The sequence below is a fragment of the Cynoglossus semilaevis genome, chromosome 9 (assembly GCF_000523025.1).
Source record: "Cynoglossus semilaevis isolate Cse_v1.0 chromosome 9, Cse_v1.0, whole genome shotgun sequence".
NCBI classification, from domain to species: domain Eukaryota; kingdom Metazoa; phylum Chordata; class Actinopteri; order Pleuronectiformes; family Cynoglossidae; genus Cynoglossus; species Cynoglossus semilaevis.
In genome coordinates, this window is record NC_024315.1 from 3,884,469 (window position 1) to 3,902,830 (window position 18,362).

Sequence of the window (18,362 nt, forward strand, 5' to 3'; positions counted from 1 at the left end):
TGTTCTGATCACTATCAGGAATGCAATATGATATGATTTTATAGTAAATCAGAGCGCACCGTTTATCTCCAGTGGGCTGATTAAATCAATGTCCCAATGTGTCGCTGTGACATTTGACTACAGCCAATTATTGCTGACAGCTGCGAGTGAAATCCCAGCGCTGTGCTGTGGCACAGCTTTTAAAGTATTGTTTTAACTCATGCTGAAGAGAATTTAATTGGAGGAAAAAATGCCTGAATCAAACAGACAGAAACACAGCAACATCAGGTTCCAGGGAGCCAGGTTTAAATATTCAAAAAAATAAATTAGTAAACAAACTTTCCCCACACATGTTAGAACTGGAGGACGAAGGACTTTAGAAAATCAGGGTTTTTTAACATTTTTTTATCAGAAACTCTTTCATACACCTGGTCCTGTGATTGTCATTTACAGTTTCATACACCTGGTCCTGTGATTGTCACTCATTTACAGTCGTTTCCTTAAAGATTTTTGCCAAGACTTCTGCTAAGCAGCGCCACCAGCTGGTGAGGTGGAAATCAATAATTACCTCTTTAATAACTAAAGAAAATTTTCTTCTACATCTTACACATTAGGCTTAAACGGCGAATCGTGAACGGCACCATCTAGCTGCGTGTTGCCGTACATTTATGCTGAGATGCCGAGAGAAACATCTGACCATGTGGGGGCGCAATCCTCCAATCAGCTTCCAGTGCAGTGACAGGAGGCTAAACAGACTGTAGTCGCACCACTGTGTTTTATCTAGGCCCGGCAGACACGGCGAGGGGTGGAGGAGGGCCGGGGGGGCAGGTTCACATCTGACATTGGTCCCAGCGTGGGGGCACTTTGAGGGATGGCAGTTTTACAACAACTCCCTGGAGTTCCTGCTCTCCTCTCAGTGCCAGTGGCGAACTGGCAGGAAGATTGTTGTCCAGGATTGTTGACGGAGCCTGTGGGGCTGAATCTGCACCTCTGTTTTGACAGCACGCATTTGATGTTTTTTAAGAGTCAACCCAAAAGTCAAAATGAAGATTTTCTTGGGTTTTGTTTTTCCCTCTCTTTTTTCACAGTCTTTAAATGTCACTCTGAGCCTTTAGAAGTGGCAGAGGGAGGTGGTACCTTCTGCTCCTGGTGTCATGGTGTCATCCCTGCTGGAATTCCACACTGATGTTCTGATTTAGTCTTATTTTAATTTAAAAAATTTAAAAAAGCGTGTGTCTGTGTGTGTGTATTGTCAAGGGAGCGTCATCATTTTCTGGTGAACATCTGCAGACTCACAGGAGACAGTGAAAAGGTCTCTGCGCCTGAGAATCAACTCCACTCCCTGAACTGTCTCTACCCAAGAAGAAAGACAATATTCTGAGTGAAACCAATTTGGACAGCGTCTACATTTAAAACCCCATTACCAGCAATTTGCATTTTCAACAAGCCGGCGAGGAAATTATTGAAGATATTGCCTTTGCAGTTTGTGCGAATTCAATGAAAATATTCCAAACAATGTGCAGCGTTACAGCAATTACCACATGGAATGAGAGAATGGGGGGGGGGGTAAAGGAGGGGGAGATGAGATTTAGCATAAACATAGTCAATGTCAGGATATAAAATCCAACTTAAACACTGGCTGGGAAAAAATATATTTAAAGAAAACTCTACAATTTTTTGAAATTATTTTTTTTCAGTTTGAGAAACGTCGTCATTCTGTTTTTTAGAAATGAATGGAAACTTCATTATCCAGTCGTTCCTCCGTGACTGTCAGTTAAACAAATATGAATAAAGCATTTTCAGACCCCAGTGTTTATGTACACTGACCACACGCTCCAGTACACAGTCGTATGCACATACTACATATTCATGACTCGTGTTATTGCTTTTTGCTCCTTTTTTGTTCTTATTTGAGTCGGTTTGAAATCTTCCCGCTGCTGGAAGTGAACGTGGCCACATGCGTGATGTGTGCTCTCCAACAGGAAGTGCCTGTGAGTGAGTGTGAAGTGGCTGAAGAGGTTCTGCCTAGACAACGTGAAGTGGAATTCCTGAGTAGCCAATCACGTGGAAATATTTATTTTCAGCTTCACACTGACATGACTGACAGCCGGGAGCTGTGCTGGGGCACAAGGGGGTCCTCGACCAACCAATGAGTGTGGCGTAAAATGCTAACAAAGTGCAACCTTTTATTTTAACACAACAAGGCTTATTTAATCTTTGATCTGAATTAATTAATGGGAGACGGCGACGTAACTATGAAACAGCGAAGGTCAAGGACGTCGTAAATCGAGGACGCCCTCTACTGACGAGAAAGGTCAAGGACGTCGTAAATCGAGGGCACCCTCTACTGACGAGAAAGAAGTCCATTATCCACATTATTTATCAATTCAATTCCTTAACGATTATGTTATGGATTCTCAGTGGGTCTGGAAAGTATTCATTAACACAGGACTTTGGTCAAAACATCAACTTTTCTTTCTTTGTTTATGATAACGTTGTGTGAGAGGAGCCGACGCAGACTCGTTCTCGTCGACTGACTTTAATTTGGGTGTTATCAATACGCTGTGGTGAAAGAACGTTGACTCATGAATGGGCTGAGTTCACCGTCACCTGGGATCTAAGACAGAGAACGCCGTGTCGCTGCTTTGTCCTCTGAGAGAGAGAGGGAGAGAGAGAGAGAGAGAGAGAGAGAGAGTTCTCTGCAGATTCACAGTGAAAACGTTACTTCAGTCGTTGCGTAACGTTTAGGTAAGATGCAAATGAAGGTGTGCATCATCGTTCAGGCTGTACGTGTGAAGACTCGGAGCTCGGCGCTCCTTGTTTTCCACCTCGTGAACACATGGACTTTTCTGGGCGTGCGGCAGTGATTCATGTCAGACTTCAGCTCAGTGCGTTTTACAGCAGCCTGTTTAAAGTGCAATATTCTCCCTGCTGTGAGAGAGAGGTTTTATTGCTTCGCATATTTGAATATTGAACGTGTTTATCCTGCGGTCGGCGTTTTAATGATGTGGATGGCGTTTGTTGTGCTTTTATTAATATTTCTGACAAATGTGATGAAAAAGCAGCGAGCGAAGGAGGCGCGGGATTCGTTGTTATCCGACGATCGCAGCACAATAATCAGTTAATGTTTCTCTGCTGTTTCTGTGAAAATGTTTATTTTACAGAACTGGAATTAATGAGGAGAGAAATGCTCATTAATTGTCTTTAACAAATGCAGTTGTTAGACATTTGTTTTAGAATATTGGAATGATTGATCATGTTTATAAAGGCAGGGGAAAATGTTGTTTAATTACCTGCCACAACTGGGGAGGTAACGTCGCATTGTGAATCAGTTAAAATCGATATCCGTGACCGCATCGGTCCAAATTTAAAAAAAAGAAAAAAGAATTGCATGTCAAAGTTTAAGGAGCAGACTGCGTGAAGTCACTGGTCGTACCACGACAGTACACACTCTAGTTCCGCAGCTGGCGGTGTGCACCTAAGAACGTTGGTTGTGACCCAGTGTTAACCCAAGACATCAGGTGAAGTGGCATTCAGGTCACCGCAGTTTTGGCTCCCTGGATATTTAAAAAAAGTTTTTTTTACACATTTTTAATTGTACAAGGTGAAGTGGCATTCAGGTCACTGCAGTATTGGCTCCCTGGATAATTGTACCTTTTCTTTCCCTCTAACTGTGGAATATGACTCTAATATCCATCACAGTAAATCCCACTCTGCTGACCAGAAATTTTAGTAAAAGCAGACCCAAAACTCAAGCACGAACAAACGTCTTAAACCAAGATTGCCTCGAGCACAGAGTAGACAGTACTCCGAATACTTCTGTAGTAGCAGTGAACTGTAGAAAATGTTTTCTTCGATACATAAAAAGAGAAAAGACCTTGAGCTTGAGCTCTTTTATAATTTATCACTTTGTACATTTCTTTTATTCTAACAAAGAAGAAAAAACTGTGTTTTTGTTTCCACTGTGGTACACTTATACAATAATATGTCTTTAAAATACTCTTAAAAACATCTTTTTTTCGCTCTCTCTACTTGAGGCGTATTTAACTGTTTCCTTTTTTTTATTTTATAAACTGTAAATAAAACCCTGTTGTGTTCTATTCTATTCTGTTCTCTTCTATTTTTCTTTGTGAGCAGCAGCTAGAGAAGAGCAGGATGTGAATGTAGAGAATATAGAAATGCAGGTATTTGTCAGGAAACGTAGCGGCAGATGAAGGTGTTTGTTGTTTTTTTGGCAGCAGCTGACTCACTTCATTGGCAGAGAATTAAGGTGGAGGCTGTTATGATGCTGTCGAAGTAGAAAGAGAAAGCCCGAAGAGCAGCCTATCAATAATCCCAAGTACAGAAGGGTGGTGTTGAATATTCATGTCGCCATAATGAATATTCTCAGGGCGATAAACAGAACGGCTCCAGTGATGCTCGTTATCAGGCCCTGGAATCGCAGCGTTTCCACTTCCTGAAAGTAGCAAAGTCGTGTAAAATAATAACGGGTTTGTAGATCCAGGAATATCAGATGTTCAAGTCCTGAGAATCTGAATCTAGAACTCAGTCGAAAACCCAAGACTCTTTGATGGAACTTATATAAGAATCCAATCCCGTCCTGTTAACTATTTATGAAGGAGGAAATGACCTGGATGTTGGAGAAGTTCCATCAACGCAGGAGTACAACGAACCCTCACTTTACTGCAGTTTTATGTCGATATGACACGTCTACTCTAACTGGATAAAGGTTGAAGGAAACGTCAGACGTCAGGAGAAAACCAGAAGCTTTGATTGATGCAGTTATTAAGAGGTCGACGTACAGAGAGCTGAGATGTTAAACATCTTCTCAGAAACAGAACAGAAACACCACGGTGAAGAGGTGTCTGCCTTATCTCCTGAACATAATTAGCCATAGCATGTGGAAACATAGCTGTTGTACCCTTGACTTCAGTAGATAAGGTTTTAAAAAATGTGGAAATGATGCAGTAAAGCTGTTATCTCTGCCTCATTATTGGACAGGATGTACATCGTACAGAGGCAGTAGGGGGCAGCGTTTGAAGAAGTTTGTGCACCATAAACATGTAACGGAGACGAGGTCAGCTGTTGGATGGTGGATAAAAAGATGATTTCAGTAGAACTGCTGCCTCACAAGAAAAAAAAAGTCCGAGTTTAGAGACATGCAAGTGAAGGTTCGGTTACAGGCGACTTTGAAACGATCAGGTTTGGATTTGAGTTCATTGTTGTCCTGTGTGTAGCCGTGAACGCTGGTAAATGTCCAGGAAATTGGATCGGAATATTTTTCACACTTGACTTTACACTTGATTTTATTTTTTTTCCCCTACTGTTGAAAAATATCTCCACGGGTCAGCTGAGGTTGGCAGTAGCTCGGAGTCGGGACACTCACTGGTTCTGAACGCTGTTTTTTTTTAATCAGGAAGTGAAAGAGTTATACCAAAATTTAAATCGGGAACTCAAAGGAAAGCTAATAATAGCGCCTCCGCTGCCCACAGAGCTTCACAGGGAAAGCAGTGTAAATAATAAATGGGGTTGAATTTATTTATAGTGGAAACGGAAATGAAAGGTTATATTTCTGAGCCCTAATGAAAACGCTAACATTTGTAGAAAACCATTGAAGTTTACAACAAAGGTGTTGAAGTAGCCAATCCCACGTCTCCTCTGTTCTTTTCTGTGTCATTTATTTGTTTCTTTGTTTACATTTCTGTCCTCGACGGTTCATACAAACGCAGGTTTAGGTGTGTTTTTTTAAAGGTTTCTGCCTCCAGTGAAGGTGAAGATGAGGCTTTTTGTCCTTTTGGACTTTTGTGCAGGTCATTGTGTACTTTCAACACAACATAAATTAAATATTTCATCTCCGTCACTTTTTCTTTTCTTACACTTGTACTTCCCAGCAGTGACCACACGGTTCATGTCCAAACCATCGTGAGTTCAGTCGCAATTATTTATTTATTTTTACCATGGTATTCATTTACTTTATAAGTCATTTGAAATATACAGATGATATAAAAACTAAAAAGAATTGAAGCTCAGATGTTGAGTACTCTCTCCCACCGGCCTAATGGTGTACAGTACCATAAACTACTGTATGACAAATATACTTTTATGTGGCGTCATAAGTGTAACTGTAAACCAACTGATAAAGTACAATTACGAGCCTTTAAATTCACCACGAGCTGCGGGCCGGTGAAGACAGGGACAAACTACAGTCGCTGTACGGCTGTGTTTACAACAATAAGTTACAAACACAACATAAATGAATGAATAACTGCAGTTCTGTTGTTCTCTATCTCTTAGAATTAAAACATCTAAATGTAACAGTTAATATTGGGAAGAATGAAAAAGAGTCAGATTAAAAACCAGGCACAACAATAGTTCTTTGTTATTCATTTTTGTTCCTGTTATTTCCAGTGCACATCTGCTGGTTCAGCATTTTTTCATTCCTCTGAGCCAGACATCACCACAGACAGTAGTGCAACCAGGAAGAAACCGAATCATTGCACCTGGAAAAAAAAAACCATGTGCTAACTCTGACAGACAGAAATGCTGCATTTTCTGCAGCAGTTCTATTTATTCTCTTTGTCAGAGAGGGTCGTACAGTTGTACAGTCGTACAGCCGTACAGTTGTACAGTCGTACAGTCGTATTTTATTATTCTGAGGTGCTGAGAGTGGACATCACTGTAAAACCTACGAACAAACAGGGAGACTGAAGTACTCGTCGACCGGCCTGTTACTGTACTGCCATCAGTACTTAGACCTACAGGCAGTTTAGTGAGAAATACTTCATGAGAGATCATGAAGAGTTCTATTCCATGTAGCTAATCTGCAGCCTTGAAATCAGAGAGCAGGGAGTCCTGGGTTCAATTCCCAGAGGAACCACACATCCCCGACGGCTCTGACTAAATTAGAAATCTTTAACGTCTTTTCTCTTTGAACTCTGTGAAAGCTTTAAAAATATCTTTGGCTAAATGTTAAATATCTCCTCCTCTCACTACTGCGCAGGAACAACAACACCCGTGCCCGTCTGTGCGTCGTCACTCGTGCATTTATCCGTCACCGTATTCAATCATCCAAACTTCATCCCTGCGGTGAGATGAACATCTGTTTATCCATCCATCTCACTGGTCGATTAAATCTCTGTGTATCTCTGTCACTGCCCGTATTCACAGTTCATCATTCAACCAGCGTTCACTTATCATCACACACACACATTCACAAACACACAAAGAAACACACGTGTACAAACGTGTCACATTTTTAAGCCTGGACTTTTTTTTTTCCTTGCACTAAAATTCTTACTCCCAGCTACTGTTCCACAAATGTTCCTGTCAGTGGAACTCCAGCTGCAGTGAATGGCCTCTCACACACATTTTACTCACACACACATTTTTCAATAGAGTACCAGATATTTATTTATATTTATTTATTTAGTATCATGTCCATGTGACAGGCGTGGTATAACTCTAATGGTATTTCTGCACAATAAAACAACATGTACAAAACAAAGAACATGACAGCGCCCCCACTGGTGTGAGGGGGAGTGCTCTTATGGTAGAAAGGACTGTTTAATATTTATACCTTTTGGCCAGTGGGTGGCATCGGTCAGAATCCGATTTGGAGAATTGCCTAATTTTAAAAGTGCCTGCAGCAAAAATGTAGTTTTGTAACAAGAATAAGGTAAAAAAGTTATGTTGTTTTCACAGTCTGTTTAGAATTTTAATCTAGTGAACACAGCAATGACGAATATGCTGCAGCAAAAATGTAGTTTTGTAACAACAATAAGGTAAAAAAGTCCTTAAAGTCATGTTGTTGTTTTTTACATTTTAAAATCGTATCTTAATATGATCCTCCATCTTACTGTATTAGTACGAGTTCCAGTCTATATATATATGTATTTATATATATATATATAAATATATATATAAATGAAGCTAAGTACAAATAACAATGGTGGGTTTACAGTCACTGCTCTCTGGGGGATTAGTTCAAAATGAAAAAAGAGGTTTCTCCACCGCGTCAGGATGAAGGCACGTTGTGTAGTCACTACTTCACAAGTGAAGTAAGACGTTAGCTCTCATGCAGTACTGAAATACATGTTGAGGTTGCTGGTAAATACTTTGATGTCAGCACTGACGACTGCAGCATCAGGCCTTATATCAAAAACCTGTCAGTTGTTGCTGTCAGAACGTCAACAATCCACGAGAAAGACTGCGTTGTCAGAGGATGCGGAGCTAAAAGGTGGCGCGAACAGCAGTACGTACCACATCAGACGTAAAAAATGTGCGATCTCTCCAGTAGTCAAAGAAAGAGGCAGCACGGATCGTAATTGTTAATAATTACATCATCGTAGGATTGTCAGCTTATTTGTCAGTCACTGTCACACTGTAGTCAGTCAGGTTTTTCCGATTTAAAAAAAAAACAAACTATATTTTTTCGTTCCACAAGAGGCTAGCTCAAGTACCACCAAATGTACGCATGCCACAGGTTGAGCGACACTCTAGTAGAAGAAGAAATTTCAGCTGATCATACGTACCAGCCTAAAAACATTCACAGTAAACAATCATTTTTTAACTTTCTTTCCTTAGCGTTTTGCTAGTAGTCTTCAGGGATTGGTGGCTAATCAGATATTGTGATTATAGATGTGGGTCTTTGGCTCATGTGATGTTCTAATGAGCCTGAGTCATTAATGAGCTCAGAGTAACGGAGCAGAAGAATTAAAAAGAAAAAAACACTGAAGAGGGCGCTCTGTTGAAGGGCCTTTGAAGTAAACACTGTGCTGTGATGGTTTCTCTTTATATATTTATTTATTTATTTATCAGTACAAACCACTGTATGAGTTACTGCACCATCATTCTGCATAAAATCCCCTTATTTTTAAATTAGATTAATAAAATGAGGTGCAATGCTGCCATCTACTGACTTTCACTTTCACATACAGCCGTTTTTCCCCACTATTTTTAGGGCACACTATTTGTTTAAACCCAGGCATTGTGTTACTGGGTTTTCAGTATGGGAGGATGCTAATATCGGACATCAGGAATAAAAATAAAACACAACGTCTTCTAGTTTAACCAGGCAGACTGAAGTTGACAAACTTCTACAGCACTGTTAAAATGGCCGCTCTAGTGGAAGGTGTTTTTTTTTTTTTTCTTCTCTAACATTGGACACAGTGTGGAAAAAAATCAAGTAGAAACGTGTTTTTCTTTAAATGTGAGTGAGCGCCATCTGGGAATATGAGCAGCAACATCTCACAGTCGATCAAAGCACATGTGTCTAAGTGTTTGTCAGCTGCCCTTCTGGGAAAGTGAGGAGTCAAAGGAAGTAGACAGATGGAACTTGGAGAAAAACAATAAAAAAAAAGAGGAAAACATTCAAGAAAGTTTTACCTAAATTGTAAAAACTGTGTCACAGACTCTTGTACAAACTTTGAACAGAAAACTTTCCATTCAGTGAAATGAAAAATCCTTGAACTTTCAGAATTTTCAACCCTGCGACCCTTGAGTTGAAGTCGTGCCAATAACTTTGGTCGTGTTTATGTAAACAAATTAGCCCATGGGCTAGCTCTGGCCCACAGACCTTATATTTGACACACTTGATTTAGATAAAAAAAAATTCTTGGTGAAAATAACAAATAATGTAAGGAGTGTGTTTGTGTATTTGTGTGTTGTGAAACACATCCATTTCAACCTTGGTCTAAATCACACTGTCACCCACCAATACCATCAGTCCTACACAGCATCACCTGTGTGTGTGTGTGTGTGTGTGTGTGTGTGTGTGTTAGCTCCTCCTGCTTCATCTCCTGTCTTTCTCACCTCCTTCTGCTCCTCCGTCTGAAAGGAGTGAATGGATGTAATTTTGAAGTCTGTTCCATCAAAGAGGTCTTCCCCCTTTTTTCCCCCTCTCCTTTCACCTTCCTGACATTTCAATCTCAGGTTCTTACTGACCTTCTGTTCCTCTCCACCGTCACCGTCTTTTCAGTAGCCTGATTTTACATTTTCTTCTTCTCTGTCACTGTTTCATCATTGTCACTTTTCTCTGTCTTCCTGTTCACGCCCATGTTCTGGTCCTCTTATGTCTCAAGGTCCCCCCCCCCCCCTCCCGCCCCCCACCTTGGTTCACCTGTTCCTTTGATTCCATTTACAAATACATCTGCCTGGATTCAATCTGGACCCTGGTCCTGATGGGATTTCTCACAGGAAGAAAATGTCTTTTTTTTTTCCTCTACCTTCAAATCTGTGACTCAAAAACCATCATCTCTGTTTGAATGCCCCTCACTTCTCACTCCCCCGGTGCAGACGAGAGACGTGACATATATTTTATTTCTTCTTGTTGTTCTTTCTGTCATTTTTTTTCCTGTCTGTCAGTAGAGTGCAGTTGAGCACAGTTATATATAAATATATGTATAAATCGTATGTATGTATATATAGATATATAGTTCCCTCTCTCTCTCTATATATATATATATAAATATATATATATATATATATAGTATATAGTGTATGTATAAATAATTTGAATCAGAATAATGAGAGGTTAACTTGAATGTAAAAGTTTAACTCAAATCATCCCACAAATATATAATAACTGTGAACTTGCACTTTTCATAGAGTTTGTGAATTTTTGTTTTAATCTCGTACAATGTGTTTAGAGTTTCTTTTCAAAACCTCGTTGATGTTGTTTTTAAAAATATGAATTAGTTTTGCACTGATGTTTCTGACCCTGAAACTGAAGTGTCAACTCCATGACAAGGTATTTTAAAGTCTCATAATGTGTGTAAAGAACAACATGTGTATTGACTGTGTATTAGGGCCGTGATGAGTGAGTGAACCATCAAACATCAGTGATTATTATAGTTGACAGTTCTGCTGTAAACACAGCTTTGATGATTGTTCTTCCTCAAGTCTGCTGCAGCTACGGCGTTTGTTGTTGTTCTAATTTGAAGAATTGAGCGTTAGTCTGCTCTCAAGTCGAGCGAGTGAAGTTCCTTGAGTTCCAAGCGCTAGAAAGTGTGACATCAGTTCTAGGCCAGATGTGTGTGGACACAGTAAACTGTTCTAAACCCCTCCAGGGAAACTACTGACACGGAATACTTCTTCTTCTTCTTGTTCTTCCTGACGCCACGAGGCCACGGCCAAGTCCCTGCTGTTCCCTGTGACGCTCACTCTGGTTGTTTTTCTAGAGCAAGGGTTCAACTCCGGCCAAAGTAGGCCACTGTGTGTCCTCAGCCACAGCTGGGAAGAAACCAAGGAGCTAAGGAAAGGTGGAGAGGAAAGGACTCCTGTATGTGGACGTTCAGGGTTAATATCTTTTTTAAATTTTAATTTACTTTGCTTTTAATCACAAACCGGTAAAGACGTAACAGATAATCCAAACTTAATTTACTATAGTAATACTAAAATGTACCCAGCCGTACTTCAGTTCCACTTATGTTCACATGTTATCACCGTTGTGATACACATCCAGAGATCCTAACTTTTTCCAAGCACCCAAAGAAAAAACTGTCCAAACTTATCTACTTGCTCTACGTCGTGAGTGATTGCACAGCTCGGAGAGCGAAGCCCGAGTGTATGGGCTTATCCTCTTATCCCCCTCTCACATCAGGCCAGGGAGGGAGGGGGATGCAGGGATTAACAAGGCCAAGATAGAGAAGTGTGTAGGTGCAGCGAAGGGGAAAGGAAAATGTACCGTGTTGTAAAGTCCACGCCGTTATCTGGTTCCCAGCTCTGGATCAGATCCATCAGTTGGCACAGAGTGAATGATTTATTCTGACACCAACCAGGTGAAGACCTACATCAGCGGGTGGAGGCGTTTAAAGGATGACTTATAAGTGCAGTTGATGCGATGGTTCGAAGTTAAAAAGAAAAAGTCTAAATATAAATAAGAACCAAAACAAAGCAGATCAGCGGGACGTTAAAGTCCTCGGAGTCGTTGGCGTCAACAGACCATAAAAGGTCCTGTTTTTCCACTTTGTGCCAGTCGGTGGTTTAACAAAGGAGAACGAGTCAAACAACAGGCCTTCATTAAGAACGTCACGTCGCATGTGAGAATTTGAACTTGAGCACCACGGCACAAAGGAAGTGAGTCAGAGAGTTACTCCGAGAGAACCTGCCATTCTGAGTTTTTGTGTCAGAAGAATGTCAGTAATTTTTCCTGTATTTTAGAAAAGGGCAGGCGACTCATTAACATACGCTTTGTTTGAAAAGAATAACTGAGACTCAAAGGGTAGAAGAAACATTTTTAGTGTTTCTGCTTGGTTTGTATTCGGTTTCCGAGCTCCGGGCCACAGAACCTGGTACACAAAAGACATTTCCAGTAGATTCTTCATCTGGGTCATGACTGGATGATACAGTATGTCTGGCTTTAATAACAGTGTTTGACCAACGGGCCTCTTCGATTGGTTCTTTGATGTCTTTGTTCTGAGTAGCATTAGAAGACTCTGTGATCATGGTTACTGTAGGACAGAGTACTCAAATACACATCCTAAAAGGTACTCATGATGATGACAACGTGCACATACACACAGGGTTTCTGTTCACTATGTCCATTTGTCCCTGCTGGTCAATCCATTATATACAGTAAAAAATGTCACCTTTTCTTTTGTGTTTGGACAGAACTTTTTGATTGGCCGTCACCGTTTTCACATCAGTCAAACAGCCAATCCACTCCCTGCTGGTTATTAGAAAAGTTTAAATGTGTTTTGTCAAGTCGTTGTTTCTCGGCTCGTAGTTAAAGGAGCCTGACCTTTGACCTGACTTCACAAATATGCAGATGTAGCGGTGTTTGCCGTATTGATCAGACAAACATCAGCAGCATGTGCTCCAGAGAGACGGGTTCGTTCAGTTCCTTCACTGCTAATCTGTATGCAAAACAAATTATGTACTAATCAGCACCTGCTTATTTTTGGTGCTAATTAGCAGATGTTCAATAACAAAACGCTCCTGAACATCAAGAACCTTCAAACTGTGTGCTCACTTTTTATAAACAGCCAAGTGTGTTGGGAGATAAAAATCTGTGAATAATCTGAGGTTAGAATTTAGCTCAGTGATGTGGATGGTTTTAATGAAAGTCTTACAAAGGCATTCAAATAACTTATTGGATAAGTTATAAGACTGGATAATTATTAGACTAAATATGTAATATCTGGAAGAATCGTTATCGTTTCTTTCCTCCGAAAATGAAAACCCGATAACGCAATCCCTGGGATTTTCCAAATATGCTCGCTGTGGGGTCTTGAGGCGTTTACTGCAGTTTTGGAGGAAAACAACTGAATATATATCGGTATCAGTTGATATCGACATCGGAAATTAAGTGTTTCAATACTCGATATCGGCATATCAATATTATTAATCAATATCAGACTTCCCTATATTTTACTGTAGTTTCCAGATACTTTTTAATCGATGTCTTGAGGAACATACTGTAGAAAGATCGTCACCACGGTTACACGCAACTGTGAGTGGAGACTTCCGAGAACTGAGAGGTTGTTTTTGTTTCTGTTTCTGTCCATGACGAAGCCTATCTGAAGGACAGCCATTAGAGATAGAGAGAGAGAGAGAGAGAGAGACCGAGCCTGGAGCCCAACATCTTAAATAGTTAATGACCAGGGAACGAGACTCCCCATTCAACTCCTTTTGTTTTCCTCTTGCCGACCAGATTTTTAATGAGTACCTTTGTGCATTTGGCTGCATAATGTAGTTTGTGTTTTGAATTTGTCAAGTGATGCACCAATTCTTTTTTTCTGGCCCTTCTTTTTTTGTTTGTTTGTTTTTTTTTCAGTTATGGATGATTTCATTTTCAATTACCTTTCACTACTCTTTTATGCAGTACTCTTTATTCCTCTGTGTAACTAACCCATATGTGAAACACCGAGAGATTACCACCAGGGGGCCTTTGTTGTGCTGTAGTTCTGCGTCTTGTCAATGGTCAACTTAATGATTTAAATCCTGTGCAGATGTAAGTGTTCAGAGGAGCTGAGGCCGAGGAGAGTGACAGGCTTAAAGCCAAGTAGAAACTCCTGGAAAAAATGTTAAACTGAGCCTGGAAAAAATCTCAGTCCTGTCTGTCTTCTCTGCACAGGTTGGAGTTTCAGGTTTATTTTGTTTTACATTTTTAGACCAGAACCAAAGCTGTGTTTGTTTATTTCTTCATGTAAGATCAAAATGAATTTAAGTTCAAATTAAGATAAAATAAACAATCACAAATCATAAGAATAACCACACACTGTTGCAGTAGACCTGCTGTTAACACGGGATCAATAAAGTTCCATTTTCTTTTTTTATTATTACGCTGCCTTAGGCCTAGACCGCTGAGAGATTTCCCGCACTGCGCTGCACTTTGACAATCTCTAAAACCTGAATACAGATTAACTAAAACTTTACAATTTGTCTTCTTCCTCTTTTCTGTTGTGCTTTTAAACAATCCTACAGGGGTAAAAAAAAAAAAAAAATCATACTCGCTAAGTAAATGGTAGTGCATTACCAAAGTGAAAATCCGAGCAAAAACGGACATTTTCCCAACGGCGCACAGCAACAAGAACAAAAGCAGCAGCAGCATCCGCACAATTAGTCAAAGCTAAAACACCTGTTTCATAGCAACAGCTGTTTATATAGGGTCTCATTATACAGTCAGGGTCCAGCCACGCATCACAACAACCGAATCACATCCGATTAAAATAACTGCCCTGAAGTTCACGCAGTCACAACACCCTGAACTGGAGAAGCATCAACCACCGATGCATCCTGTTATCTCCGCCCACTGGAGGCCTGTGCTACTTCCAACACCTCCGTGCTGCTGCTGCTGCTGCAACTGCTGCTGCAACTGCTGCTGCTGTTGTCTTTAAATAGAACCCAATCTGCAACCAAACCTAATGAGCAGGATGTACGAGCGGCCGCTCTCTGAGTGCGGACAGAAACAGCTGACCAGGCTGTTTTTGATCATGGTGCTGCCGCAAATTACTTCACTGCCAAGAAGCGCGTGCATGTGTGTGTTTGTGTGCGTGTGTGTTTGTGTGTGTAAGCATTAGGAACTTTTTGTTGCTAAAAATAGATGAAGCAATTTTCCTACTTGCCTTGGCAGGGCTGGGAATCAAGAGTGTGCTCCATCTCAAACTTGCCCCCCCCCCCTGTCTTTATCAGAGGTCTCTCTTTCTCTCTCTCTCTCTCTCTTTTGCCCCCCCCCCTCTTCTTTACTGTCATCTTCCTTTTTGCTCACGTCCTTCTCATTGACCTGACTGACGTTCATCATCTGCTCCGTGTGTAGTGTGTGTTAATGCACCGTGCTGCGACACAGTACTCAACCAAATTGTAATGGAATTTAATTAACGTAAAAAAAAATCCCTTTTAAATAACGTTGTTTAACATGAAGTACAACGTCCCTTTTTTACATCCAGAACTAATCTGATTCCACTTGATTAATTTTTATTCTATGATTACACAATCAAACCCATGTGGTTATATGAAAATGAAGATTGTGTGTAATTTTCTTTTTAAATCTGTCTATCATATATATATATATATATATTTATATATATATATATATGGCGATGAGCAGTAGCATTAATTTGCATTGTTTACTAATTGCTGTCCTTGATGAGAACACTGGCCCGACTCTGTTTTCTACTCCAGTTCTTTCTAACACTTTATCTGAACCAGGCAGACAAACATATGTAAATGATAACGAGTGTGTTCTGTTTATTTCACTTTGGTACAAAACACTGTCTTCACGATGTCCTGAATTCATAATGGAGGTCGTTTTTGTTACAAAAGCAGCTCAGAAACCGAGGCGTTCAGTTTGACGCGGGCCTGTTAACGAACCTCGTCTGTTGTCATTTGGTTTGCAGTAACTTTTCACTGCACGGACCGTCACTCTGCAGTGACCCGCTGTTTCAGAAACTCTGGTGAATATGGGGATTATAGGAAAACAACAAATGTCAGCGAGGCTGAGGCTCGTGGGTTCAGCACGGAGATCAAAGTCAGCTGTTTGTTTTACAGCCGACCTCGTGATTCGTCAAGTTATAATTCTGTGTTGTTCTACTCTCGTTGTGAGAACACTGACTGTTGGGGAAAGTTATACACTGGAGGGAAAAGGACTATAATAGGACTGTAGACCATAGACCGTAGACCATAGACTGTAGACCATGGACCATGGACTGTAGACTGAGTCTACATATTTTTATACAAACCAAATGAATCCTGTGTATTAACATAGAGAACATTTCCTAGAGACTTTGCTGTTGGTGATCCAGTGGTAAAAGTTAAACCTAATCACTAATGTTAGACCCCCCCCCACTCCCACGCCCCCCAACACACACACACACAGGAGATCATGCAACCTCCCTTCCTGTAAGACTAGGAATTGAACCAGCAAACCTAAATCTTCCTGCTGTAAAGGCAGGGTTCTGATCCGATCGTCTTCAGGACTTACTTCATCTTCATCGTCTGTTGTTATTGTTTAAACGCTGTTGCCAAGAAACTCGAGTGGATTTGTTTCTGCTGGTGTTTCACAGCTGTCTGTAAAGTCTATTAATAATATGAGAGAATGTTTTTTTATTTTTTCTGCACCCGTTCCTCTTATCTCGCTCCTTTGAGAGAGCGGTTTTGGCCCAATGAAGATTATCTCCTTATTTGGTGCCGGCTCTTCAGAAATTAATTCATCCTCTGAGTTTAATCAGTTTAAACAAACCGTGGGCCACAGCTGCACCGACTCCCCTAAGGTCCAGAACACCATGCTATTATGTACAGTACACAATATGTTTAATAAGAATTCATTAATTTCAAACCACGGGAGCAGAATGTACAGAACAAAATGGAATCCATAGGTGGAAAATTTGGTTAAAATTTGAGTTTTACAGATACCTAAGCTAACACAGTGGTAACATCATGATACTGTAATATATTTATAATAGTCAGAATGAAAGGCAGAAAGTTCCAAAAAAAACAACACAAATGAAAGAAAGTGAATGTAGGACAGTCCACTGTACGATTACGTCAACAAAGCTGTCGCTAATAGCCACGAATGATGACGTAATCGTCTGCTCTGCTCGGCGACGAGTTCTTGTACGACATTTTTCTGCTCCCTAAGAGCCGAACCGATGACCAGGAGGCCAGGTGCACAGAAAGTGCCTGCTATTACCTGCCCCAGATAACGCCACAGATGTTGAAAAAGTGTTTCAACATCACGCGTTATATCAGAGATGTTTTTATTAAGTCGTATTTCAAATTTATCACCGTTTGGACAGAAATGGTCAAATTAAAAAATGTCTCTTTTTATTCTTCCGTCTCTCGGGCTCCTTTAAGACGTTGTATCAACAACCGTTCTCCTTCTCCTGAATGTGTGCCGTTGTTCACACCTGGTAATACCATGTGTCATGAATGTGTCTCCGGTGACCACGCTGTGAACGGCTGTGGCCTTGTGTTCGATGTGTGTGTGTGTGTGTGTGTGTGTGTGTGTCTACAGGCACATCCTCACCCCACACTAATCCTACGGCCATAAATAAATAAAACACCTGATTAAGAAGTCTGTGTGCCACAACACACACCACAGAGGTTCCTTCACTTTTGATAAAACACAATCTCACCCTGGAGCAGAGGATTGAAGACGTAATAAGAAACTGGCAGCACTTATTCTTTAATAATAGTTCCCACGTTGTTATTCTCTGAGTTCTCTGTAGTTTGAAAGTTTAAATCAGCGGTACCGAAGAAGTAGATCAGTGAAGGAGTACTGGGAGATCCTGAATGTACCTCGACGTAGCAAGTATTTACAAAAGTATATTCAGTTCATATGAGTAAAAGAAAATCTATCCATCCCTCCATCCAACCCTCCATCCAACCCTCCATCCATCTATCTAAAAGGGAGTAAAAAAAACCCTGATGAAGATTCAGTCCAAATCTTCATCATCCTCACTATTATCAGTGCTTCTTTCGTGAACCTTTACAAAGGTGGAAACGATGGATTCATTACCTTAAACCGTTGACGTTTTTTCTGATCTTCTCTGAGTCTCCAGTGATGAAAGCCTGCAGCAAAGAGAGAGGAAATCCAGAGAAAAGTCAACCATGGGTTTTGATTTTTAGGGAAATCGAGGCAGTGACAGCGCTCTCCACTGGTGGACAATTACAAAGTGTCTTGGTTTCTGATTAGCTGTGTATGGCACTACAGAAAAAACCAACGCACTCTTATCCTACATCCCATGGCTTAAAGTAGCTTCAATTAAAGCTCAGAACGGCAGCGTTGTAGTTATGAAAATAGGCTTATGACACAGTGACGAGTGAGGCATGCTGGGAGGCTTTCTGAGGCTGCGGCGCTAATGCTTAGCTCGGACGTACTTCACCAAATGAGCGCCGGCAGACTGCTCAGCGGTGAAACACTCTCAAGAATAAATCAATAAAAT

At 40.7% G+C, this 18,362-nt stretch overlaps 1 protein-coding gene and 1 long non-coding RNA gene across 2 annotated transcripts in view; one reads left to right on the top strand and one right to left on the bottom strand.

The window, feature by feature from the left end:
• The window catches only part of LOC103383432 (uncharacterized), an 83,110-nt gene that overhangs the window by 12,408 nt on the left and 52,340 nt on the right, over positions 1-18,362 (top strand). The window lies entirely within an intron of this gene.
• LOC103383431 (protein phosphatase 1 regulatory subunit 29-like) overlaps positions 1-18,362 on the bottom strand; it is a 150,422-nt gene that overhangs the window by 12,347 nt on the left and 119,713 nt on the right. Inside the window, exon 4 of the mRNA XM_008316535.3 lies at positions 17,936-17,988. The gene's annotated coding sequence lies outside the window, so the exon portion shown is untranslated. The remainder of the gene's footprint in view (positions 1-17,935; positions 17,989-18,362) is intronic.